This window comes from Crocodylus porosus, unplaced genomic scaffold (genome assembly GCF_001723895.1).
Source record: "Crocodylus porosus isolate Cpor-Errol unplaced genomic scaffold, CroPor_comp1, whole genome shotgun sequence".
NCBI classification, from domain to species: Eukaryota; Metazoa; Chordata; order Crocodylia; family Crocodylidae; genus Crocodylus; species Crocodylus porosus.
Genome location: NW_017728943.1, coordinates 63,351,432 through 63,378,974, shown reverse-complemented (window position 1 = coordinate 63,378,974; position 27,543 = coordinate 63,351,432). Strand labels below are relative to the sequence as shown.

Genomic DNA, 27,543 nt, shown 5'->3' with positions numbered 1-27,543 from the left:
GTATGCATATATGTGTGTATGTTTATGTGTGTGTGTATGCCTATGTGTATATGTGTTTGTGTATATATGTGCATGTATATATGTGTGTTTGTATATATGTGTATATGTGCATGTGTATATGCAGGGTTCAAATTATGGGGGAGTTTGGAGAGGGAGGGGGCTGAGCCCCCCCTAAGAGATGAGAGCCCCCCTGTAAGATTTGAAAATCATAATCTGGGGGGAGGGGGCTCCAAATTTATTAGTGTATTGTGATGGGCAGCCCAATTTTTTTTGCATACCCCTGCCCTCAGTGTCAAAGTGTAATTAGAACCCTGGGTATATGTGCATGTGTGTGCATGCACACATATGTATACCTGTGTACATGTACGTGTGCGTATGCACATGTGTATGAGTGTATATATGTGTGCATGAGTGTGTACACGTACATGTGTGTCCATGGATGTGCATGTACAGGCATACATGTGTCTGTGTGTACACATGCATGCATGTGTCCATAGATGTGTGTGCGCGCACACGTACATGTGTGTCCATACATGCGTGCGCGTGTGCAGGTGTGTGTACATGTACACGTGCGTACATACATATGTGTGCAAGTGTGCGTACACGTGCGTGTGTGCAGACATGCGTGCGTGTGTGTGAAGCGCGGGGAGCGGCGGCGGAGCGGGCGGCCCTGACAGGGGGAAGCCCCGCGCCGCCCTGCCCTGCCCTGCCCCGCCGCGCCGCGGGCCCAGGCCCGGGCCGGGATTGGCAGGAGCCTGTTCCCTCCTCTTCCTCCCCCCGGGCCGCGGGGCCGAGGCGGGCTCCATTCCTCCGCTGTCGCAAGTCCCGCCCGGTGCAGCCGCCGCCGCATTCCTGGCATTCCAGGGCGGGACCGCGCCGAGCCCAGGGCCGCGGGCGCCGCGCTCGCTGCTGCGGCGGGACAGCGCTCCGCTCCCGCCCCCAAACTTCTGCCAACTTCCAGCGCCTCGGCCTCCCTCCCCAGCCCGCAGCCCCCAGCCAGCGCCGGAGCTTTGCAGCTTGGTGCCCCGCGTCGTCCCCCCTCCCAGACGGCAACCTCCGCCTCCTGCTCGGCCGGGAGAGGCTGCGCAGCGCACAAAGCCGGACCTGCCCTCAGCTGCCTCTTCCCGGGAAACGGACATCCCGGCGCCTCTGCTCGGCTGCCCGGCGGCATGTGAAGGCAGGTAAGGGGCGCTGGGCTTGGCCCCCGGGGGCTCTTCGGCCCGCCTGGCCGCTCGTTTCCCCCGGGGGTGGGTGGGGAGTCTGCTTGCTGGCGCCTCCAGAGCCATGGCCACTTCCACCGGGGAGAGGCAGCAAGCGCGCTGGCATCTGCCTCGGCTGATGGGGGACCGGGCTGCACCTTCGATGGGCGAGAAAACATTTTCCAGCTCTTTGAGTTGGTCTAACAAAAGACATCCGATTCACCCAAAGAGCCTTGTCTGCCTGTGTCCTTAGACCAACACGGCTGCAGCCTACACCCCTGTAGATTATTAAGGGGAAACTTTCCCACCAGAAGGGCTGGAGCAAGCTCCCGGGAGAGGTGGAGGAGTCTCCATCCTTAAGACTCGGGTAGACAAAGCCTTGGCTGGGATGAGGTAGGTGGAGAAGTGCTGCTCTGAGCAGGGGTTGGGTGATGCAGGCGCCTACCCTGGAGATCTTCAGAAAGAGACTGGACGTGCACCGTGCTGGGGGTATTTGACCCCAGCAGTCTTTCCTGCCCAGCGCAGGAGGGGCTAGACCTGATGACCTCAGGAGGTCCCTTCCGACCTTCATTTTCTAGGAGTCTGTGGCTGCTACATCCCTGTGTGCCGGTCAGGGAAATTTTATGGCATGTGAGCTGGGGGGAAGCCAGAGTGCCCAGAAACTGGCATGGGTTTAGGTAGGTAGGGCCCCATCTAGGCAGCCCACTTCCTGAGCATGCCTCCCTTGTGCCTCCAACATCCTTGCAAAAAGCTGGAAATGGGCTAACAAGGTTGTTTGGGTAAATCCGATATCTCTTCTAAGACCAAGTGAAATAGTTGGAAAAATTCTTCTTTGCAAGCTATTGGGCGCAAACACCCTTTTGTGGGGCTGAGGAAGCATCTGCAGATGGTCTGTGCTGGAAGAGAAATGGGCTATGCTTTCTGCTGAGCTCTGATTGCTTATTGACACTTCTGTGTGACTGTTTAGCTTTCGGCCATCCTTTCTCCCGCTTGGATGATTTACCTGTTCTTTGTTAGTTACTAGGGTAGTCCCCCACTGGCCACTTGTCTACAGCAAACAGGGGCTGGCCAAGTTAGGCAGAAAGTCTTCCACCAAGCCTGTGTAGGCATTTATGACATCTGCTCTCACTTCTGGTAGTGCAGACTCCCTCAGTCCCGAGTTAGCTGCCTTTCTTACAGTCCTTTCGAGGTCAGCACTATGTGGGAGTGAGGTGCACGTATGTTGGTGTGTCGTATGTGACATGCAATGGCTGTGTGACTGCAGCTGCACAAAATAGTCAGGTACTTCTGTTGCAAGCACTTTTCTTTAGTTGCTTGCAACTAATAATATGGTGGCTGGGGAGGGGGCAGAAATAGGGGAATATTCATAGATTCATAGATGTTTGTGGCTGGAAGGGACCTTATAAGATCATTGGGTCCAGCCCCCCTGCGCTTGGGTAGGAAAGACTGCTGGGGTCAGATGACCGCAACAAGGTGGGCTGCTTGTAGGTTGTTCTTGAGACTGTGGTATGGAGCCCAAAACCAACCACAGTTGAAGGAGCTATGCTTACCTGATGGTGGCTGTTTGGGGTTTTTTTTTATTGTTTCCTTATTTATTCTATAATAAGCATATTACTAAAAAGACTACATTGAAGTTCTTCAGAGCTTATGGCTTATATTGGCTCCCCCAGATGGGAATTATTGAAGTCACCTGCCACCCCTCTTCACAATGGATTTTGATGGAAAGAGCCACCTCTTACTGGGATATATTTAGGGGGGTGGGGGCACTATGTAGGTTGGTCTCTTCTGACTATCTATTTAACATCATGTATTTCAGGCAGAATTCAGGACCTGGAGAATATTAAGGTCCAGCATTTTCTTTTGCTCTGTTTAGGGATCTCTAGCTGCTGTCAAATATTGGTCAGATATTTTTAAAACATGGGGAGTTTCAATGGTGGGCTTTATATCTGTGTAGAATAGGAGTTGGGCCCTCGTTTGTTAGGGGACTCTCCAGTCTTACCTGTGTTGATTTCATGGACTTTTTGTACAGGAGCTGCTTGCAGGAGGGGGCATAAATTCAAATCTAGTGTGCCACAGTGCCAGAGTTTCTGAGCCAGGTCATTCTGTACTATTATTCCAAGGTTAGTCTCTTAAATAGCTCATGGGCCCTGGTTTGTAAATACATCTGCTTGAGGGAAGGCCTTGAACCTATATAATACCGCATTGCCTTTGCACATCAGAAGGGATTGTCTTGCAAGCTGTAAGTGCTGGATGAGGGCCCTCATAGGTAAAGGACTGCAGGACTGAACCTGTGGCATTGGCGTAGTCATTTTAATTGTTCAGCTATTTAGTAAAAGAAAATTCAGTACTTAAAATCTGCTTCTCCTGCATTTGTATAACAATAGCAGTAACAACTTCTGTACTGTGTTGTTCCTGGGATTTAATTAGCCCCTGGTGTTAATGGCAGTTGATGCAGTTCTGCTGGTCCTTAATCACCAGTGGATGCCCTGTGCTCCAGTTGCTGCTGTTTAAATATGGGACAGCCTTCTCTGAAAAAGCTTTTTGCACAACTTGCCTCATTCACAAGTGACTAAACTACATGTGGAGAAAATATTTGACCCAAAGGAAGGTCCCTTAGGCACTTCTAAAAAATTAACTCCTATTCTTTCATAGCTATCTGGTACCATTGCAGCTAAAGGACACTGGAAGTCCCTGTTCACCTTTTTTGTCCTCCTGATGAAATTGGATTTGATTACTTAGGAAGAAAGCACAAATGTAGTATTCAGTTATGAATTCAACAGCTTTGCATCAATCTGTGCAGTGTGAAAGTACAGTTCAGTTTGTTTTAATTTAAGTTGGGCTCTTCTCTTTGGTTGGAAAGTAAAATATTTTTTGTTGAATGTACACTGTAGCTAGCTACTGGATATAACTGCCTTTAGAATGCAAGTGTTCAATATGTCTTTAGTTTTCAGTATGTTTTCTAAATTAAATACAGGCCCTAGACTTCAAGGACTTACCTGTGTGCTTAACTTCATGCATGTGGGCAGTCTCAGTGAAGTCAATGGTATTACTGGTGTGAAAAACATCTATTTCTTGGTAGGGTCAGCATCATAATAATTGGTTTGTATAGAATATATTTGTGCATACAGAGCTCAGTTAGAACAAGGCTCAGGCACAAAAGCAAAGATGTTATTGTATGATTGCTGTTGTGGTCTTCATTTAATTCTGTTGTTCTTATTTAATTCTTCTTGTTCTCTAGAGCGGGTTCCTCAAGGGTAGTGCTTGATATTATGCAGTAGTTCTGTAGAATTTGCTATAAAGGAAATCCTGAATTAAAATCTCTTAGTTATTTAAGAATTTCTTTTTTTTTTTTTTATATTATACAGGTAGTTCAGAGTTACTTCCCTACAGAACCCTGTTGATTTAGTTTTTCCAATTCTAAAAGACTTTTCTTCTTTGGAAAGTAAACATTCTTTGCAGTTTTATGGTACCTCCTACCCGGGAACCATAAAGTGCTTTATAAATTGTTACCCTAACTAATAGACAGGGAAGCAATAAGACAGGGCTGTCCAACTTGTGAGCAGTTGGAGGCTGCATGCTACACTGGTTACGGGCCCCAGGCTACATGCTGTCTGGACTGCATGGGGTGGTTTGGCCTGCCACATGGGTGCCTTGGATTCCCGGTGTGCAGCCAGCATAGTTCTCCTTATCACATGGGCAAGGCAAACCCTGCTTGGCACTGCTGCACAGGCAACACAAGACCCTTTTCACAGTTGCACTGGGAGAATAACACCCCTTGTCCCCCATGTGGTCATTTTTTACCAAGTTGCCTTGCTGCAGAGATCCTGGTATTTGCAGCAGCAGGAGCAATGTGGAAGGTGGGCATCTGTGGATTGCATGTCAACCCCTTGCAGGTCAGATGCAGCCCACAAGCAGCCCTGCCATAAGATATAAAGCTGGAATGACTTGCCCAGGGCTAAACAGGAATTTGTGTCAGTCAAGAAGAGAAATCCAAAGTTTTTTGAGACTGCATGCGGGATTTGTGTCCCTATTTAGCTTTTATGCCTCCATGATAAAAGTTGGCACACGATGAAGAAGGCAGCAGAAATAAAGTCACTTTCCTTCTCTTCCCAGCTGTTTTCCTCCATGTACTATCTCCTTTCCCTAGTTCAAGAGAGAGGCTGCTTTGCCTTTCCACTGAATCAGTGAAGAGCTGTAATCTATTGAGACCTATCTTCCAACCAGCATCCCAGTGTGCTCCTCCTTGCTATGAGATGGATTAGAATAACTTGAAATGAAGGTACACTGTATCTGAACAATGCAGCATAGTGGTGGGGGGGTACTCTTTCATCAACAGTGGCTTCTCATCTTGGGCAGCATTGAGTAGCCCACTATGAGACTCCTAGGGAAGGGAAGTTGTTATGATTCCAGGAATTTGTTTGTGTATGTGTTTACCGATGGAGTCTGTATTGTTTTTGTGAGATGTGTGAGCTGACTGGAAGATACTTTGGTTTTGCAGTCAGTATGTACATATAGTGGAGGGAAGTTGTTAGCTATGTCAATCTGAAGTTAGGCAGAAAGATATAGACTAACTGGTTTAGAGAGGTATGAGTTTGGTAGGCTACAGCATCTGATAGAATAGGCTGCAGAAACTGTAAGTAGTTGCTTAATTACTACTGGTAAGCATGCATACTTCACTAGTTCTGTGCCATTTTCTTTAGCCATCGTCTATGTTTTTCATGATTTGCATGACATTCTCCCAGTTTTATGAATTGAGAAACATACCTGGATACCATGTTCTTCTAGTTACTAATCTTATGTTTTAACCACAAGAGAAAATAGTCACTATGCATTCAGTTTGTGTCTACATTTTTCCCTCCTCCCTATAAATTTCATCCATATAGTAAAAGAAATATTTGATTCTTAGTAACATGTGTTGTCACAGATTTCCAAAATCTGTGTGTCCTTGGTTCTGGACCTTCTGATATGTGATTTCAGAACACAAAAAACATGAACGGTTAAGATTATTGTGGAACTATGACTCAATTTCCATGGTTTTTACAGTCCTGCATCTTATCATAAACATTCATATAGTTCTCTTGATTCATTTTCTTTCAGATATAGAATTGGAATATATTTTATTTAAAATCATAATATTGGCTGCAGTGATTTGATCTGCTATTATTCTTTTGTACTTGGAGAAGGGATGTTTTTGAAATCATTCTCATTGAAGCCAAGGGTAGTCTTAACTGAGGAAGGCTTTCAGGATCCAGATTGTTTAACTTAATTGCCTGTAACTTGTAATGAAAAATAATAAGAGAACATAGTAAAAAAACTAAGCTACTGGTGGTGAATAAGCAATATTAGAGTATGGTAAAATAAATACTATGGTACTGTGTGTGTCCAATGGTTTCTCTGCCATTCATACTTGAATTTGGGTTGACCCTTTTTGGCTTTAGATTTCTTCTGCATTTGCATGTTTGAGCTTCCTACTATTGGGCTCTTTTGTGGTATCTCCTGCCCTACCTCAGATGCTCTTATTACTTCTCCAGATAACCACAAAGAAATTGCTCAAGGGCAGGAGTATCAGTTTCCCCCCACCCTATGTGTTCATTCTCCACAGTTTATTCGTGCCATTGTGGGCCTACTAATCCATTTTTTATATTTTCAAGTAACTATGAAAATATTTTGATAGTCTGGAATGTAATGAAACTGTAGTCTTAATACAGATCTAAATAAGGAGGGAGTTGACAAGAATATCTAAAATACAGACCTGTGATATTTCCAGCATGTGCAATCTAATCCCAGTTTTTTTAAAGGTGCTTTTTTTCTTTCTGGTGCTTTCCTAATGGACGATTAAGGCCAAATTTAGAAACTCCAGCTTTCTTTTTCATTGTGTGAAAAATAGGAGCAGGACATACTTTCCTATTATGTTTATTATAATAGTGCCAAGTGATTGTTAAGATGGGGAGTACTGCTTGTGAGAATGCTTTAGTTTAATTTTGTAATAGCAATCTGAACTTTGATATTTAGATTATAGTCAAGAAAAAATATCAATAGTTCTTCAGAATGTTGTGAGTGTGTTGGTGATTATTAATAAAGTGGTTGAACAAGATGTAAAAATTGATGCTGATATAAAATTATATGGCTTAGTTAATACTACAGAATGCTACTCACAGTAGAAAGGAGAATTGAACTGTTTTTTGTGTTACTTGTTTCTAAAACCAGTACACTGAGAAAAAAGTCCAGTGATCATTTCTCACTGACCTCTGCATCTGCCTTTGTGTGGACAGTAAAGCCAACCAAATGCTAGGCTGCATAAAGGATAGGTTTCAATACTGAAAATAGTTAAATTTAATACTTATTATCACCCAAAATGCTTTTCACATATCTGGCCATCCTATCTCCAAAAAGAATTAGAAGGTGAGTAATTGAGAGACTTGCATATGGGTTAAAGACATTGGAACTGTTTAGTTTAGAAGGAATAAGAAGTATAATATGGGTATACAAAATAAATGCTGCAGTGGTAAGTCAGGTTAACCTACTTATCCTTTGTTACAATACCTGCCTCTGATACAGTCAGTGAAACTGAAAGGCAAGAAATTTTAAACTGGTGTATACTCTTGTATGCAACACATACTTAATCAGTGATATGCATTGCTATGAGCTTGTCAGAACAACAACAACAAAAGGAATAATTTATGTGGAAAGCTTTTTCAGTTGTATACAAGTCAACCACTGTATGAGAGGAATTAAAAACAAACTACCTCTAAGACAGATTATCCCAAATGGGGTTCCTTTACCACCTTCCAAAGCATGGAGGTTAAGCAGCATCAGAAAGAGGATGTTGGCTTAGATTGGTCACTGGTCTCACCCAGTATAAGAATTCTTTTCTGGTTTGCTACTTACGATGAAGACAATGATTTTGAACAAAAAATATATGAAGTGAAATAGAAAGGTTTTATATATCTTCTAATGCTGGCAAGGAAAACATATTTTGGGACTTTTATTTGTCATACTACTAGACACAATATTGTGTGATGTTTCGTCAAGGGTCCACTGGCTTATGACAAGAGTTGGACAAGAGGAAAAAAGAAATAGCTGTTAGCATTGGCATCTCTCAGTAAAATAATACAATCTATATTATATTATTGTATTGTATATTCCTGAGTTCTGGGAGATGTGGACTGGGATAAAATTTACATTGAAATGTTTATATTAAACATCCCAGATCAAGGGTGTCAAACATCCGGTGTGCAGATAGGATTTGACCTGCAGAAGCCTGCCATCTGGCACTCCGTGTTGCCTCTGGGTTTGATCTGACCTACACAGGGCACAATGCTTGTCCATGGTGTGGGACAGGTCCTTGGGCTGCATCCGGCCTGTGGTTCCCCTCCCTATCCTCTTTCCCTCTCCCTCCCCTGGCATACCTGATCCAGTGGCCACTCCAGCTGGGCTGGGACCCATGTCGTGTACACAATGTGGATCCCAGAGCAACTGGAATAGGCTGTGTGTGTGGTGCAGTCTAGCTGGACCTATACTGTATGTGGTGGCCTCCCTGACTGCTCCAGAACCTGCGCTGCACCCAGTGCCTGCATGCAGCACAGGGCCTGGGCCAGCTGGAACACAGATGCTGTGTGCAGCCCACATCCCAGGGCAAATGCTGCTTGTGGCACAGTCTGGCCTCAGCAGCCACCACATACAGAGTACCTGCTGGTATGGTTGGGTTGCACTGCACATGCAGCTCTTTCCAGCCACTTGGGGATCTATGCCGCACGCAGCACAAATCCCAGCACAAATCCCAGACTGGATGGAGTGGCTGCCAGATCAGATCAGGTGCGTTGGGAAGGGGAAGGAGTCTGGGGGCCTGATCCACCCCCTAGATAGCCCCACACCATTCATTTGGGCTACGTCTGTCCTAGATGTTGATATTTTCTGAATGAAAGAAATATAAAGGCCCTTCTTTGAACATAGGCAATAGATCTTTGTGAGTGTGGGGGCTTTCCTCTCACAAAAAATTGTAATTTATAGCAATAGAGAGCTCTTACTGTCTGGATTATCTACAATGTTTAGATCTCTACTGCATTTAAAATCATGCTTTAATCTATATTAGGTATGAACACAAATAGAAACCATTTAGTATTTAGGCAGCCTGTGACAGCTTTTTGTCACATTACCAGGGAGAATTGCAGTTTTTTATTGTAAGGAATAAGAAATGCTTCAGAACTTTCTTGAGGTATTCAGAAGGCCCCATTATACGTAGGATCAAATCCCTCCATTAGCTCAGGTCAGAAACATCATTGCGAAATTGCAAGAAATCATACTTGTACTCGTGTTTGAAGACAGGCCCATTTGTGTTGTTGAAGAGCCTAAGGACCATTGCCATGGAGCAGAACCTGATTATACTGTTCAGATACCACAAAAAAGAAGATCCTCGCTCCAAAGAGCTAATGGTCTGGTTTAGCAACAGAGACAAAAGATGGATATAAATAGACTGGCCAGCCTCATAAGCAAAGGTATCAGTGCAGCAGCAGCAGCCTAATTGCTATTCAGTTTTATGACAATCTAGCCAAGGAGTTTTAGGGAGGGACCTGAAGGACAACGATCAAGTCATTTTGTGAAGGTTGACAGGAAACTCCTCCTAAGTGTGAAGGACAGCATGAAGGCAATGCTAAAGGTTAGTAATAATCACTAGAAAAAACAGGACTACAAAATGATAGACACTGTCCTATAAAGACTTTTCAAGGCATGCACTCAATGCTTTACAGGGCTTGCCTCATTGGCTAAGATTTGCCTATCTATCTGTTTTAGCGTGCGCTTAATCTGCAGGAGAGAGGGATTTTGCAGATGAAGATGACGCTAATAGTGCTTCTTGTTCATATTGGCACACAGAAGCTGGGTTTTTGGTTGGTAACTTTCATAGTATAAATTGTATGTTACCTAGCCAAATTTATAAGCTGTGCAATGTTCCGTACAGCCAAAGAGGGACAGCTAATAAATTGTTCCCAACTCTTGCCACCTGTTTCATAAGAATCTCTCCCTCTACAAAAGGCAATGTTGCATCATAAGCTTCTGTACATAAAATGTGGAAACTCTTACAATCCTTCAGTTTTAGGCTGGCTGGAGTCAATTGTATTAAGGTAGTTTAAACTGTTTTTGAACTCCCACAGCTTTATAGATCCTATGTATTTGCCAGTTTTTTGCCCACTTAGCAGTAAGCAGTATTCCATATCATCTTTGTATCATGATATAAATTAGGAGGTTCACTCCCACTGACCTGGAATTTGGTATGTATGTATTCAAAGCACCAGAAATAAGAAGCATTTTTCTGTCAGCAGACAGAGTTAAAATAATTCATGCAATGCCAATATTTATAGGTTCACTCTAATGCCTAGAAGAGAGTCTTAATTTGTTAGCACAATGGTGGTTTTTTTATGGTAACATAGGCAGCATATAACTTTTAATAAAATACTAGGATCGTTTAAACATTGCATACGTGCTCCAAAATAAACTTATAAATACCTTGCATATAAAGAAACAAAACACCCTCTCTTCTGTAGACATTAGTGAAAAAACAAAACATTTCAGAGGTGGTGCTCTTCAGAAAACAGATTGAATTATTATTATTCCTGATGGCAGTGTGTCCAGAAAGGATGGCAAGGCCATTGTATGTTGCAGGCTATTGAGCTTCACCATCAACCCTGTCATGCAGTATGTGCTATACATATATGCATTCTGAAAAGCAAAGCTGTTTGTCATTTACCAGCAAAGCCATCACAGTGAACTGTTCCACACTAGACATTTATGTCAGGAAGCAGTGCAGGTCCAGATATGACAAGAACTGGCCAAGTAACTTTTTGCCTGATTTCCCCCCCCAGCATTATGATACACCTAAAATTCCAGTTTTAGTCAGGGAGAGCCATGAATACTCAGCATCTCTGAAAACTAGTACTTTTCTCTCTCTGCACTGTGGTGTTTCTCTCTCTTTCCTTTCTTTTACAAACCTGAGATCTCATCCAAGCATGTTGACTTCAGTGGCCATAACAGGAAAAGGATCCAACCCTGGAGAGGAGTCTTTCCAGAGAGAGTTGAGGTCAACAGGAATCTTTCTACCTTTGTGCTTGTGTGTGTGTTTTCACTAGCAAGAAAATAGTTTACATTCTTCAGGTGTCTTAGATTAGCTCTTATCACAGGACTCCCACTTTTGAGGGAGCGAGCACTGAATGGCAGATAAAAGGATGCAGCCCCTTTTCTGATTACAGTGATTCAGATAGGCTTTTGGACAGGCCTGAGCAGAGTCGGGCATTATCAGCTAGCCTCAAATCCAGTTACTAGCAGCCACATTGCCATGTTTGAGCTTTCTAATGTTTACTGTATTTTCTTTCCCTTCTCCCAGTGGAGACAACCTTTCTGGGCCACAATTAGCTCTCACCCTGACTGAATGCCACTCCAATCCCTTTCCCCTACCCTATATACTGCTCTGTTTTCCGCTCCATATCTTCTGCTCCCTGCTTGAGTGGTGCTTTGCTTACTGCTCCCTGCCTTATCTGCCACTGTGTTTCTAGTCTTCTTCCCAGTTTGCCACTTGCCACCCACAGAGGCTGCCCATGCTACTTGTGGAACCCATGTCAAAAGTTGGCCACCCCTACCTTTAGAATAGATCATTCACTTCCCACAGCGCAGCTAGTTTCCCAGCCCACACGAAGCAGCCTTTCACAGCCTGAACTAGGAACCCCTTACTACCAAAACTTGTAACAGGTGAAGTTTTCCTCATCACTCTTTATATGCAGTGCCACAAGCTTTGACCTTACTGATGATAAAACATCAAGAATGGGATTTTCAAAAGCTTTCACAGATTTGGCTTAATTATGCTTGTGCTTGAACGTAATAGTAAATGGCAATGCCCTGCTGACATCAGTAGGAATAGAAGTAGACCGATGCTTTGAAAATCCCACCTCAGTGAAGGTGAGTAGGACTTCTGAGGAAAACTAATTCTATTCTTTATGGAAGAACTAGTTGGAAGGCTAAAATGGATAAAATAACCTTAGCAAGACCATTGGACAGTGGGATTAAAGAGAAGTTATCTCCAGGGTCTTGAACATGATCAACAGTGGGCTTCCTTAAGCTTTCTTTTTGCAGGCACAATTTTTAATTGAGTTTTCCAGCTATTGGATTAGAGCCACCATTTTGGGTTTGGCAGTTTAAAGACTTTCTGTCCTTTTAGAAATGGTAAAGATTCAAACTGTCAAGGGTAACCTGTTGACCTATTGCAACCCAAGAGTACTTTTGCCATTAACTTACTCTAGTTCCTCTGTCTTCCTGCTTTGAACACCTTTTTTTTCCTTTAACATGTACTTTTCAGCATCTGTGAAATGGCCAGATCACTGCTTTGCAGCCTTCCTACCAAGTGACTGCAGCCATCAGTGTAGTGGTTGCACATGCTTTCAGCATTTTGAAAACACAGAAGAAAAATGGTGAAATCATTATCTCATTACTTATTTGTTGCAGACACCTAAAATTCCTGTCTGCAAGGTTCTCAACAACATCTATTTGTGCTTGAAATAACATATGTTATCCATAAAATTCAAATAATTAAAATGTTGCAGATGACTATAGTCTAGATAATTTAGTGTTTAGCAGGGGAATATTAAGTATGTTCTATCATTGCTGATGTTTGCACTTCAAAAATAGGCTTTATTCAGTTCCTTTGTGACATTTAAGACATAAAAGCTACTCAAAGTAGCAAATTTACCCTGCACATTATACATTGTACAGCCTCTTGCTAAATTTTGCTCATTTAATATTATTATATGATAGAATAAAATATGTTGTTAGAGTAACAGTTTTTTTGGCCTTGTCAAGTGAGATGGCCCTTTATTTTTCCTATTCTTTATTTTTATATTGTGATATTAGTGAAAATGTACTAGGTGATGTGCTAGTATAAAGAAATGCACATTTCCTGTTTCAGAAGAGCTTACAGTGTGACGGGGAAAATGGAATGGTATGGGAATTAATGCTACAGACAGGCAGGGTAGAAGCTAGCATTTGTACTGGATTTGTAGGCTGGATTGCCCAAACTGTTCTCCATGTTCCTGTTCTACATTGTGATTAGCTGGCTAATTTCCTGAAGGTTGGTTGTTTTTGGGTTTTTTTATTTTAAATTCCTGATATAATGGAAGGCTATTACCAACATGCATGGTCAGAAACAATGCATTTTCTGCATTACATGCTAATCTGAAATTATGGCATTTGCAGTCACATGGCTGTGGGAAGATATCTTTACTGTCATGGGGCTGATTTTATGAAGATATGAATACCTCCTACAAGAGTTTGACCACATTGATTTTCCTTTGGGGTCAGGAAGACACCAGAGTGCTCCATTCCTCTCAGGGACAACTCAACACATCATTTCTCACTCTTCTTCCTTCTTACCAGCCATACACTGCTTGGCTCTATTTCCTTTTACTTTTTTCTCTCTTGTCACTTTAAGTGACAGCTAAAAATACATTTCCATTGCTATCATAGAGAGACTCCATAATTTTGTGACAAGTTGTGAGTCATGCTGTAGTGCTGGAAACAGCAAGAGAAAGGAGCTGCATTTCCAAAACACTCTTAAGATTTGCCTAATGCATGCCTTGATGTTACCTCTGAAATACAAGTGGATTTATCCACAGAAGTTGTAAATGTGATTTGTATTTGTTTCCCCTAAAGTCTGGCTAGGATTTCTGTCTTGTCAGCCATGTGGTAGTTAATGTATTTGTGCCTCTTTGAAGTCTTGACTGGTAATGTTAACCTTTGTTAATATGAATATAGGATTTCTCCATTTGATTTACAGATATAACTCTTGTGTTATACAAATAACAAATAGTGCAGTCCTCTAGGCCATGCTGAGTGTACTTGACAACTGTTATTGGTTCTCTGGGTATCCCTGTGAAATTTCTTTCTTTCAATCTTTTACATGGAATATCTGAAATAAAGACTAAACTCTGGCCAGTATAAGCAGTTCCAGGCAATAAAATACTTGGAGCTAACTTCAAGGAACAATGCTTTGCTGCTTCTCTGTTCATAGTTAGCAAAGTTCATATTGCAATGCAAAAATTCTAGTGATAAATAGGGACCAACTAATTCCTGGTGGCTGCTGACTGATTTTATGGGCATAACATGGGGTCTGGCAGTCATTTCTCAGGCAGAGCGTGGCAGGCCCCCCACACTTCTGATTGGCCAAGAGCCCCAGTGACCCTGCCCCTCACCGCTAATTTGCCGCGAGGGTTGCCTGTCATACAGTCCTGCCCCTCACCACTGATTGGTGGAAGAGGTGGAGCCACATGGCAAGCAGCCCTCACAGCCAGTTGGCACCAAGGTGCAGAGGTGGCAGCCTTCTTGCCAGCAGAGCCCCTCTTCCCTCGTTCCCTGCCCGGGTGGGCTGCTGCAGTGCCCTGAAGACTGCTGGCTCCCACTGAGGAGCCAGCATTTTATTTTTCTTGGGGTTTTTTCCCCTCACAGATTTTGTAGGCATTGCCTGGATTTTGCAGGATTATGAATGCTTTGATCATGGGGAAGCTTTCTTACATAAGAATGGAACATTTGCACAGTCTTCATTTACATTTGTACAGGATTTAATACTAAACCACTAATATTCCTGTATGTAAAAAAAAAATTGGAAACGAAGGGAAAGAATTTTGGATAGTCATTCTAAGGTCTTCTACTAGAACCGGTGACGTGCGGTACTACTGGGGTTATTAGGTAGGCTTCATAGAAGTTCACAGTATTGGAAAAGAAATGACAAAATGAGGTTCAAAACTGAAATGTTGGAAGAGACATAGTGATGAAAAAGCAAATGAAGTGTGTCTGAACATTTAAGAGAAGCAGCCTAAATTTTCTGTCAGGAAAATCTTGTGAATGAGATCTGCTGGGCTTTGGAGTAACCTCCCATGTGTGACAGTGGGAATTGGAAGATGGGTGAAAACACCACAACATATGCAGGAGGCAGCCCTCGCAGCCAATCAATGGTGGCTTTCCTAACCTACTACTTCCAACTTTCCTAACCTACTAAGTCTCCCTCTTGGAAGTATTTGATTTATAAAACAGATTTTCTAGGAAGCTTTTTCTTCACAAGGTTTTTTTTTATTCTTATGCAAATCTGAGAAGATGGAGGAAATTTAATATTACACATAGATTCATAGATTTTTAGGGTCGGAAGGGACCTATTAGATCATTGAGTCTGACCCCTTGCCCTGGTAGAAAAGAGTGCTGGGGTCAGATGACCCCAGCCAGTTGTTTGTCCAATCTCCTCCAAAATACCTCCAAGGAAGGGGACAGCACCACCTCCCTTGGAAGCATATTCCGTATTTTGGCAACCCTCACAGTAAAGAATTTTTTCTTGATGTCCAGTCTGAATTTGCTGTCCTTCAGTTCGTGGCCTTTGTTTCTAGTTACCCTGATGGGTGCTCTGGTAAACGTTGTATCCTCTATTTCCTGCTATTCCCCTCCCCCCCCCGCCATGAGTTGGTAGACAGCCTTAGAAGGTTTTAATATTCTCGGCCTTGGGAAAAGGTTTCAATAATTTGACATCATGTATACTTCTTAAACTTTATTTAGCAATGACACTTGAATAACCAATTATGATAGCAAAAAAAGAAGCTGTTAGGAGGTATCTATTGTGCGCTTTCAGATAACCAGGTTTCTTAGTGCCTTTATTCATTAGGGGTTTTGTTTTGCAACACAATTTTATATTCTTGGTTATACTTGGAGCTTGGGGCATATTGGCATGCTCTCTCTCATTTGCTGCTTTTAGCCTGCCTGTGAAAGACTATGTATGTATACACATAGGGAACTTTTACTTGCACCCAAGGAAATAACTGCAGAGTAAAAAGATCCAAGCTAAGTTTGAAGTAGCTTGTCTGTATAAATGGAAGCAGTCTAGCCAAGGGGACAGAGATAAAGTGACTGTCAGGGCACATTAGTTTTGTAGTGGGCTCTCTGCTGTAGTGGCTGGACTCCTTCCAATATCCAAAGTAGCTAGCTCAAAATTAGTTTGGGTATACTGTGCATTGGGGTCAGCAACCTTTTAGAGCAGCGCACTGCTGCTTGTGACCTGGCCAGCACCACAGGCCACAGATTTTTTTTTTTTTTTCCCCTCCCATCCCCCCAACAAGGATCTCCCTCTGCACTGCTTCTCTCTGCAGCAGCGAAACCTCCTGTGGCTGTATTCACCTTGTGGTACCAGCTCCACCACTGTCTCCACCACGTACTCTTGATTCCCCTTCCCAACAGCAGTTCAAAAAAGCGAGATGTGTTGGCACTGGTAAGCAGGACCTCCTGAGAGGTTGAGAATTTACGTAGATTTCATAGACATTTGGGCTGGAAGGGACCTTGGAAGATCATCGAGTCCAACCCCCAAAGGGCAGGAAGTTAGCTGGGGTCATCGGATCCCAGCAAGATAAGCATCCAATTTGCTCTTGAAGATGTTCGATGTAGGTGCTTGAACCATCTCTGATGGCAGGCTGTTCCAGACCGTGGGGGCTTGGACAGTAAAGAATTCTTCCTTATGTCCAGCCTGAAACGGTCTCACAGTAGTTTATAACCATTTGACCTCGTCATCTCTTGGGGTGCTCTGGTGAACAAACATTCCCCCAGATCCTGGTGGTCATCCTGATTAAACTTATAGGTGGCCATCAGATCGCCCCTGAGCCTGCGTTTTTCTGGGCTAAAGAGCCCCGTGGCTCTCAGCCTGTCGTCATAAGGTTTGTTTTCTTGACCTCTGATCATGTGCGTGACTCTCCTCTGGACTCTCTCAAGCTTCTCCACATCCTTTTTGAACCGTGGAGCCCAAAACTGGACGCAGTACTCCAGCTGCAGCCTCACCAAGGCCGAGTACAAGGGGAGAATGACGTCCTGGGATTTGCTTGAGAAGCATCTATGGATGCAAGCCAGTGTTTTGGTTGCTTTAGTAGCCGCAGCATCACATTGCAGGCTCGTGTTCATCTTGTGGTCAATGATGACCCCCAAGTCTCTTTCTTCCATAGTGCTAGCCAGCGTAGCACTGCCGAGCCTATAAAAATGCTGCAGGTTTTTCCTCCCAAGGTGGAGAACCTTGCATTTTTCGGTGTTAAACACCATCAGGTTCTCGTCCGCCCATTTGCTGAGCCTTTCTAGGTCAGTCTGGTCAGCCTGGATCACCTACCTGTCTTCAGGTGTGGATGCTTTGCCCCACATTATTAATGAAGCTGTTGAACAATACGGGTCCAAGGACGACAGAGCCTTGAGGGACCCCACTGGTCACAGGACACAGGATGAGTGACTGCCATCAATTACTACCCTCTGGGTCCAACCATGGAGCCAATTTCCCACCCAGCGGATCATGGTGGACCCAAGGCCACGATTGGCCAGTTTTGCCAAGAGGTGATCATGGGATACCAGATCGAAGCCTTTTTTGAAGTCAAGATATATGACATCAATCTCTTCTCCCTTGGGAAAGAGAGCAGGGAGGGCTGTGGAGGGCGTGCTGTGAAGGATCAGCAGCATGGTGAAGGGCAGAGAATGGGGTTGCGCCATACCCACTTATGCTGCTGATTCACTGCCCCCCCTGCCCCCCCTGACTGGATCCAGTCACTTAATGGGCCAGATCCAGACCACAGGCCATAGGTTCCTGCCCCTTGCTCTACACTCCTCTGGAGTCACTTTTGTGCATTCTTGCTCCTGGGGTTGCACAAGGTATCACAGCAGGGTTTTGGATTAGAATCTCTCATTAAAATTGCTGATCTTATTTGGTGTAATGCTAGGGGGACAGGAATTGCTTACATGGGAGCTCAAGTAGTGTGAAGAGTCTCCTCAGTTACAATTGTACAAGGCACAGATCAGTGTCTACAGGACCTGTTTTGTCCACCTTGTGCATGGGGGTCAAGCTTGCCTGAGGCAACTAGCTCTGATAATAGTATTGCCATGGAGGTTATTCTGACTTGTTTTAAAAATATGATATTAGCAAAAAAAATCCATACTATTTGACTTCCATGTAGATAGAGCCTTAAGCCTACATGGAATAAAGTTGGTGGAGGCTTGTACTGGTGCAGGATTTAAATGCTTTTATTACAGACTGCAGATGGTTATACTGTTTGCAACAGCAGTGTCATGTCGCCTGTTGCACATACATTGTAAGCTGCTGCCTTGAAAAATTATGTCTAGACATGCCCATAAAACATCTCCACTGTTATGATCCCTAGGAGAAAAATATGAACTCATGAAATAATGAAACAAAAGATCATATTTTAGGGGGAGTGTTAGGGACCTCGGAATGCTGAATTAAAAAAAAAATCTGTACGTTGGATTTTATTGCATATACCCTTGACACATGCACACCTTATTTAAAGGTGCACAGTTACAAGTTAGCTTTATCCAGTAGCACTAGCTTGTGAGTCTCTGTGAACGGTGATCTCTGGTTTAAAAAAAATAGGAAAAAATTACAACTGCATGTGAAAATTGGTGGAAGTGTAGTCAAAGTATATGACCAGACATATGTGGTGGTACCTAGTGAATGAGCTATTTTAAACACAGTTGTGTTGGCTGACATATAGGGAGAAGTTACAAAGACAGACTCTAAGACAGTGGTTCTCAACCTTTTTTGTACCAGGACCCATTTGTAAACATCAGTAGCCAGTCCTGACTCAGTGCCCCTCACTCCTGACCTGCTGCCCCCTAGGCCCAAGCCCCTAGCCCCTCAGTGTATGGGGCAAGGAGTGGGTATGTGTGTGTGGGGGGGAGGAAAGCGATCCTGAAAAGGCAAGGTTTTCCATGTTTTTCTCCTTTAAAGGAGAATCCATTTTTAAAGTGTGTTGATCCATTTTTCAACTTTATTTGTAACCCTTGCCTATATTCTTGCGACCCACTTTTGGCTTGTGACCCATGGGTTGAGAAACACTCTAAGGGACAAAAGAAATTAAAAAACAAACAAACCCCAAACCCTCCTGACTTTGCCGTGGTGTAGAAGCCAGCTGTATTTGTTTTCAAATACAGTCAACATGAGAGTGGTTGTTAATGATATATGAAATGCTAAATAAAGTGGTGTTAATAATACATTTTGGTATATAGAGTACAGGTATTACATTCTAACATAGTGAATATTTAGTGAGACATTGAATTGGGGATCTGTTTACTATATGATAGTTCCAGTAGCTCAAGTTGTGAATGATAGTTGTGATTATATGTCATAATTAGTCATCGTCTTATTGCAACTGTCCCACAAGAAGTTTAGTTAGCTGACAGAACCCAATTCTGAAAACTCTTCCCTGTGTTAATAGTCTGCTCCTGCAGTTCTCCATCACAAAATAGGTTCTAGTCTAAGATGAATGCATAAAAGAGCCTGGACTTTTAGCAGCTTGTTTTAAGGTTAATTATTTTTTTACTGATCATGTTTATTTTCATATTTAATTAATATCAAATTATTACATTATTTTAAACAGAACTGTTTTTCAGTCTCTGGGTTTTCTCATTTGTCTGAGGAGTAAGCAGTATTTCTTGTATCACAAAAGTCATCAGATTGTCTTCCTGCTTCACTTTTTTATTATTATTATTTCAAGGTAATCTTTTAAAAATCAGTTTTCAACTGCAGTTTTTCATTTGAAATTTTAGAATATATTCCTCCCTCCACCTTGCTATGTGTGTTCATATGCACACCCCCCACACCTTTCCTTTCTTTTACAAATAGACCTTCATCATTTTGCCTCCCTCAGATTTGCTTCAGGCTTAATTTTAAATAGCAGTTGCCATTGTGGTGATAAACCTCACTGTAGGACAGGGGTTGTCAACCTTTTGACTTAAGAGACCCTTTGATAGGCTCATGGAACCCTTGGAAAATGCAGCTATTAGTTTCCACTTGTTTTTTGACTAGAGAAAAATAATAGAGCAATTGTTCTGTTGCAGAGAACTCTAAAATATCTCAACAGATCTGAATGCTTTTGACATTATGGATTCCTGTTTGAAATCTCTGGGTTTATCTTGTGAAAGGATCTGAGAGCACCCCTGGGTGCTGCAATACCCTGGCTGAGACTCACTGCTATAGGGACTCACAAGAATATTCCTTTGTGAGACTGGTGCTTTTCAGCAGCTTATGCAAGTAGCAGAGCTAAACAAGCTGTTCAGTTCATTGCTTCCTACTTTAGCTTTGTAAACTGCAGTACCATGTATACTTTTTAACTCTAAACTCACTTGCAAGGATCTGATCCTGCAGCATGCTGTGTACTTCCTGCAGATGAACGCCCTGTATGAACTCTGGCACTTGGGAACTTCAAATTTCAGTTCACTAAACTAACGGTTGAGGGTCCTTAGCATTTTACAGATTGGTGCTTACATTTAGCTGCCAGACTCACTTGCTAAGTTACTTGAGGTGCACAGTTTATTTCTGGCTTTCATCTAGATGAGAGGTTTGGAACATGCAAGTACCTAAAGTGGGAAGGGAAGCCGAGTTGTTTGTTTTGTGTTGTTGAAAATGGAAACTAGAGGTGCACAAATACATCAGTCCAATTATCGGATTGGCACCAATATAAAGAAAATTGATTGTATCAGAAATTGGCCTGATTTCACCAATAAATGCCCATGCATGTGCACAGCTGCAGCACAGCACACAGGGAGTGAGGAGCACAGCCCAGCAGCGTGGAGAGCTGTGTGCAGCTGATAAGTCTGGTGTGGTGAACAAGGATGGGGGGAAGGGGCATGGGTAGATCAATGACCCCTGCGGTGAGGGAGGGGCTGGGGCAGGCACGGGACAGAGCTGTGGGTCGTCCTGGGGTGTGTGCGGGGGTAGGGTGGCTCCTGCTGCTGTGCATACCCTGAGAGTGCAGGGGGGGTGGGGAATGTGTCCATGGTTCTGCATGGGGGTGGGGGGCAGCAGCTGTGGGCTGGGGCTGTGGCTGCTCCAGGCTCTTCCTGGTGCATGGGGGCTGCTCTTGGGGTAGCCAGCAGCAGCAATGGATGGGGCCTACAAGGGAGTGGCTGCAGCCCCCTCTGCCCACCCTGGGAGCTGGGAGCGCAGCACTGAGTGCAGCCCTATAGCCCTGAGTGCAGCCCCCATGCACTGGGAATATACCGGCACAGCCTCAGCCTGCAGCCCCACCCCCATGCAAATCCGGGGCACATGTTGTCCCCCCATCGGTGTACATGCAGCGGTGAGAGTTGTCTCCCCTGCATTTGTCCCTTGATGAGCCACAGCTCCATCCTGCACCCGCCGCACCCTAGCTGGGCAGCATCTGCCCCAGCCCCACTCCCCCCTTCACTGCAGGGGCCTTGATCTGCCCCTTCCCTCCACCATCCCTGTCCACTACACCACACTTACCAGCTTCAGGCAGTTGTATCAGAAATCAGATCAGTATCAGCCGTAATCCCTCCTTAAAAATCGGCTATTAGTATTGACCCCCAAAATCTCTATTGGTGCATCCCTAATGCAATCGCTTCTTTGAGAGAGGTTTTTTCCGTGTTAAACACTTTAATGGTATAGGTATTGAACTGTGAAAGTCATTTTGAGAGATGGTAAATTTCAAATATGGTCAGAACTGGTAGATCAAAGCACAAGCATGGTCTTGGAAATGAGGTGGTAAATCAAAAAGCAAAATATATTCTCAGACTTGGGACGCCCCAAATTATTTCTGAATCTATATCCTTCCAGCATTGATTAGACCTTGCCCAATACATGATCAGGGCTCTGGCTGCCTTTTGCGTGTCTTTTATGATGTTATAAGTTTAATTTGGAAGTTTTGCTTGCTGGATGGATTCTTATGGTCAGTCTTTTTTATGGCTGCTAAGTGGCACAGCTGCCACTTCAGATCACATAATCAAAGAAAAGGAGAGCTAGAAGGGGCCTTAGAAGGACATTTAGTTCAGCCCCCTATTTAAGGGAGGATCCAAAGCTCTTAAGTCAGTGTGTGTCTGTTAGACACTGTCTAACAATTTCGAGAATGGTCCTCACACATTACTAGGTGTAATGCCTGAAACATCAAAAACTGCCTTTAACTTGTCACATATAAAACATGGAGACAAGTGTTCCTTCAGTGTCCCACCAGTGGAAGGGCAGGAAGTAGTTCATTAAAAATGTGTTCAGGGAATCCAAGGAAGAGAACTATGCCCCTGCTAATGAAGAAGGCAAAACCCCCCACAGTCTTTGCCAGTCTTATTGTGGGGTAAAAATCCTTCCTGATCCTGAACTTGTCTATTGGTCTGACTCTCTGAGCAGAGGAGGAAGATCATTTAGCCAGGACATCCAATACTCTGAAGGAAGTGAACACCCCCCTCCCCCCCACCAACACAAGGAGAAAAACTTCCTTCTTGGCCCTATGTAACACCCTGCAAGGCCCAGAAGCATAGAATAAGCAGACAACTTCCATTATGTACAACAACCTGGGAACACAACTCCTTATATTGCATACTTTGAATGCGGAGCTGGAACTCCTTTTGTAATCATCTTATCCCATCCATGTGTTTATCCCAGCTCCTTTAATCTTTCATAACTGGCTGGAGAGTTTTTCTTCAGTCTCCTGCTGCTAAGTATGGGCCTTTCTAATTTCCATATCCTCTGGACTTCAGGTGTTCTCTTCTGCACCTGCTCTGATACTGTAGGACACAAGTGTCAAAGTTGTAGCTTATTGTCCAAATCCATCCTACGGAGCCATTTCATTCAGCCCTTGAGGCCTCTGGAGGGGCTGGGAATTTGTGGTGGGGCGAGTAGGGGTAAGGCTTACTGAAGTCTGGGGTATGGAGTCCCGTTGGGGACTCATTTCACTGTTGGGGGATGAGGGGGAGGAGCAAGAACTGGTTGTATAATGGTGAGAAAAAAATCCTCCAGCAGCAGAGCAAACAATCCAGAGAGGAAAGGATCAGAAGAAGAAACTCAACTGTGGGAAAGGACCAGAGAGCCACAGGACAGTAACAAGTAGTACAAAAGGAAAATGAGTAGATCAGAATGCCAAATATGGCGTGTGTGTGTGTGTACTAATCTGAGAAGTCTGGGGATCAAGCAAGCTGAGCTGGTAAGTTACAGCCTGTGAAAGGAACCATGATGTGATTGGCATCACAGAGACTTTGTGGAACAGCTCTTATGACTAGAACATCAGTATTGTGGGCTACACTGTTTCAAGAAGGTCAGGGTTGGGAGAAAAGGCAGTGGTATTGCCTTGTATATGTGAAAAATACATATACTTGTTCCACGGTTCAGAAGGAAGAAGGTGGCAGATCAGAATGTATTTGATGATACGAACGGTGATGATAAAAGGTAAAAGATAGAACACTGATATAATGGTGGGGAAGAAGCAGATGATGCTCTCTTTAAGGAGGTGAAAAATTATCCAAAAGTTTTGAGATGGTACCGATGGGAAACTTCAGTTTTCCAGGGATCTGCTGGAGGAATTATATACCTAAACAAAATGTGGAGCAAGTTCCTAACTTGTGTGGAAAACAACTTTCTATTCCAAGAAGTTGGGGATACAACTTCAGGTATAATCTACTTTGTTTTGCACTGACCAATAGGGAAAACTGGTGGAGGATATGAAGGGGATGGGAAAATTGGGAAGAAGTGATCGTGATATGATAGAATGTATGATCCTGACATGGGAAAAGCACGAGGTCAGCAGAATTAACGCGTGGGGGTTCTCTCTTGGCAGCGTCGGTCCACTGCCGGGCCGCCCGCCCCTCTGTGCGGCGGCGCCCTCTCTCGCTCCCGCGTCCGTGCCGTTCGCTCCCCCCCAGCCTCCCTCCGGGCCGCGCGCCCCGCTCGCGTCCCTGGGTTTCCCTCCCCGGCCCCCTCAGCGCTGGATTTAAAAAAGTTGGATTTCAGTTGACGTAAGGAGATGGTAGGTACGGTGCCATGGAAGGACAGACTGAAGGTTCAAGGCTCCCTAAAGGGCACTGTATTGGAAGCTCACCAAGAAGCTTTTCTGACACGATGGAAGCACAAGAATGGTAAGAGCTCAGCGTGGTTGTACCAGGAGCTTCTAGGATGCCTCAAATGCAAAAAAGAAACATCTAGGAAATAGATAGGCAGGTCACCTAGGGAGTGTACCAGGAAATAGCAAGAACTTGTAAGACAAAATTAGGAAGGTAAAGGTAAAAATGAACTTCATCTGGTGAGGCAAGTTCTGTAAGTATGTTGGCCAGAAAAGAAAGACCATGGAAGTTGTGGGCTTAAACACTGCTTAAATAGCCCGGATGAACTTGTAGCAGTAGATGCAAAGAAGGTGACACTGCTCAACAACTACTTTGCAGCTTTAAGAAAAAAAAAGGTTGTAATCAGACAGCTAACAAAGATTATTTGGGCAAGGAAGGGAATAAGCTGAGGGATGAGATAAAAGAAAATCAGAGAACTGTTTATGGGTCTGAATGGATTCAAGTTTGCAGGGTCATCCCAGGGTACTGAAGGAACTGGTAGAGGAAAACTTGGAGTCCTTGGGAACACTTAAAAAGTTGTGGGAGATGGGCAAGGTATCAGAAGAGTGGAAAAGGGTCAACGTAGTGCTCTTCTTTAAAGCAAAAAAACCAAAAAAGGCAAAAAGGAGCACTCAGGCAACTGTAGACTGGTCAGCCTCACCTTGATACCCAGGAAGTTTCTGGAGCACAGCATAAGGAAGTCCATTTGCAAGCACTTGCAGAAGAAATGGCTGATCAGGAGGCGGTGGCATGGATTTACTATGAACAAATCAGGTCAAACAAACTTGATCTCTTTATTTGACAAGAAGAGATTCAAAATAAACATGTTGAAAAGCACCAGACACAGGGCTGACCTTTCTGGAGCCCCTCTCCAAATCTCCTGCCATTCCAACATTGATCCATTTATAATTGCCCTTTGCTTGTGGCTACTGAGCCATTTATCTATACTTTGTAGTAATTGTATATAGCCCAGGTTTCTCCTGCTTACGAGGAAGCCATGTGGGAATTTGTCAAAAGTCTTATCTAAGGTCCAAGTACACTGTATCCACTGAATTTCTTTCATCTGCCCAGCTACTTACTTGATTGAGAAGGAGATAATTGTTTGGCACAATTTATTCTATGTGAGCTGCTCATGGAAAGCCTTTTTCTTCCAGATGCTTACAAACTGACTTCTTCAGAATTTGCATGAGTAACTTCCTGGTTATTGATCTCAGGCTAACTGGTCTATAATTCCCTTCCATTTTGTCCTTTTAAAGAGGGAATCTGCTGGCCATATTCCTGTCTTTTTGTACTTTACCTGTCTCCCATGACTTGGTAAATATAAGGCCAAGTGCTCCACAGTCCCTTCTGTCAGTTCCTTCAGTACCCTGGGGTGAAGTTCATCCTGCTGCCTTGAATTAGTTCAGATCAGTCAAAACTCTCTGATGGGCTTTTTGTTTATTATGAACCTCAGCTGTTTCACTTCTGTGTCTATATATTTTTCATTAGCTGTCTGGGTGTAGCTTGGTGTTAGTGTGTGGTTTTGGGGGGTTTTTGTGAATACTGGGGCAAATTATCTGTTGAGGAGCTCTGCCTTTGCATCTTCTTTTAAAAGCTCACCTTGACTATTTAGCAGTGGCCCCACAGCTCCTTTAGCTTTTCTTTTCTGACCAACATATTTATAGAACCCTTTGTTATCTTCAACTTCCCTCTCTCGATGTAACACTTTTTTCCCCTTTCGCCTTGCCTCCCTGGTTTTATTCTTTCAAGCTCTTGCCATTTTTGGTATACATTTCTTAGTGACCTGCTCAGCACTCCATTTTGTGTATGTTTTTCTCTTGATATTTAGGCACCCAAGAAGTTACTTGTATTGGCCTCTTGCCATTCTTCTGTATCATATTAGACTAACTTCTTGGTAAGCTTTCTATACTATGCCTTTTAGAAACTGCCAGCCCTCCTGGGTTGCTTTGTCCTTCAGTCTGTTCTCTTATGGCACTTTGCCTTCTGTTTCCTTTAGTCAGTTGGAATTTGCCCTGTTGAAATCCAGCAGAGGTGTAGCAATTTCACTGAGTGTCTGAGGTGGGGGGTATGCCAGCCGTAGCAGGAGAAGTAAGTGAGGGGAAAGGAAGGCTTACCTTCCCAGGCTGCTGCTGCTGCTACTGCTGCTGCATTTAGCAACCTAAGCTCCACTTGGTGGCAGTTGCCCTGTGGTGGTCTGACCCTGGTGTCCCATTCACTCCCTCCCGCGATGCTTCACCGTACATGCATATTGGCCCTAGGGCTGTGTCTGCTTTGCAAAGGCTCACAGACAGTGGGGAACGTCATTATGCTTGTTCCACTTGCCCCACAACCTCCTGATACACTGCGTGGCGTGGCATGGCAGTGCTCTGTTTGGCTCCTATGGCAGAAACTATTGTGGGGGACAGTTCTGCACTCCCTCAGTTGGTGCCTGGGGCTGGTGCCTCACTAACTCCCTTCTAGTTACACTACTGAAATCCAGGATCTTGGTTCTGCTGACCTCACGCTTTCCCTATCTTGGAATCATGACTACTTCCTCCCAAATTTCCCCTCATCTTCAAACCCCCAACCACTTTTTCCTGATTGACTAGAATAAGTTCCTAGATGTTTGATTCCCCCAGCCATATCCTCAACTTCCTGGAACAGAAAATTGTCTTTCATGGAAGTTTGGAACTTGCTTGACATTTGTGTCGGCTATATCATTCTTCCAGCAGACACCCAGAAAGTGAAAATCCCCTATCAGTACTATCTGCCCCATTATCTTCTTCCTGATATGGCAGCCTGAAACAGACTCCTGTTATAATATCATAATTATATTTTCTCCTTTTATCTTATTACAGATACAGTCAGATCTGCTATATTCTTTTTCCTAGACCAGAATAACTTGTATATTTTTTATGTATAATGCAGTCCTTTGTTCCAAAACCTATCCTTCTTAAACAGAGGATACTCCTCAATGTTTAGTCATATGAGTTGTCCCACAGAGTCTCTGTGGGTGTGTCTATACAAGATGCTTACTGCATAGTGGGCTAATTAACTATGCAGTAAATGTCTTTCAGACAAGGCCCTTTGGGTAAATCCTATATCTTTTATTAGACCTAGTCAAATAGTTGGTCTAATAAAAGATATCAGATTTATCCAAAAAACCTTGTCTGCCTATGTCCTTAGACCAACACGTCTGCAACCTATACCCCAGTAAACATCTTTGCATCTGCATGTGCACCCTTAGGGCACACAAAACGAATAAACTTTGCAGCAGGATAGTCTTGTAAAATACCCTGCTGTGGAGTTTTTTCATGTATGTTAATCACATGTAGATGTGCCCTGAAAGACTTACACTAATTAATTTATAGCTTGCTTTACAGACTGAGACTTGCATTTCATCCTGTTTGTTCTTCACACTCCTTGGATTTGTATACATGTGTCGTTAGATTTTTCATTTTGACCTGCTTGCTTTTGGGGGTGT

General features: G+C 43.7%; 1 protein-coding gene across 1 annotated transcript in view; it reads left to right on the top strand.

The window, feature by feature from the left end:
* The first annotated feature begins 816 nt into the window (after positions 1-816).
* Positions 817-27,543, top strand: part of PTPN14 (protein tyrosine phosphatase, non-receptor type 14) — a 170,589-nt gene continuing 143,862 nt past the window's right edge. The window contains exon 1 of the mRNA XM_019549464.1: positions 817-1,181. The gene's annotated coding sequence lies outside the window, so the exon portion shown is untranslated. The remainder of the gene's footprint in view (positions 1,182-27,543) is intronic.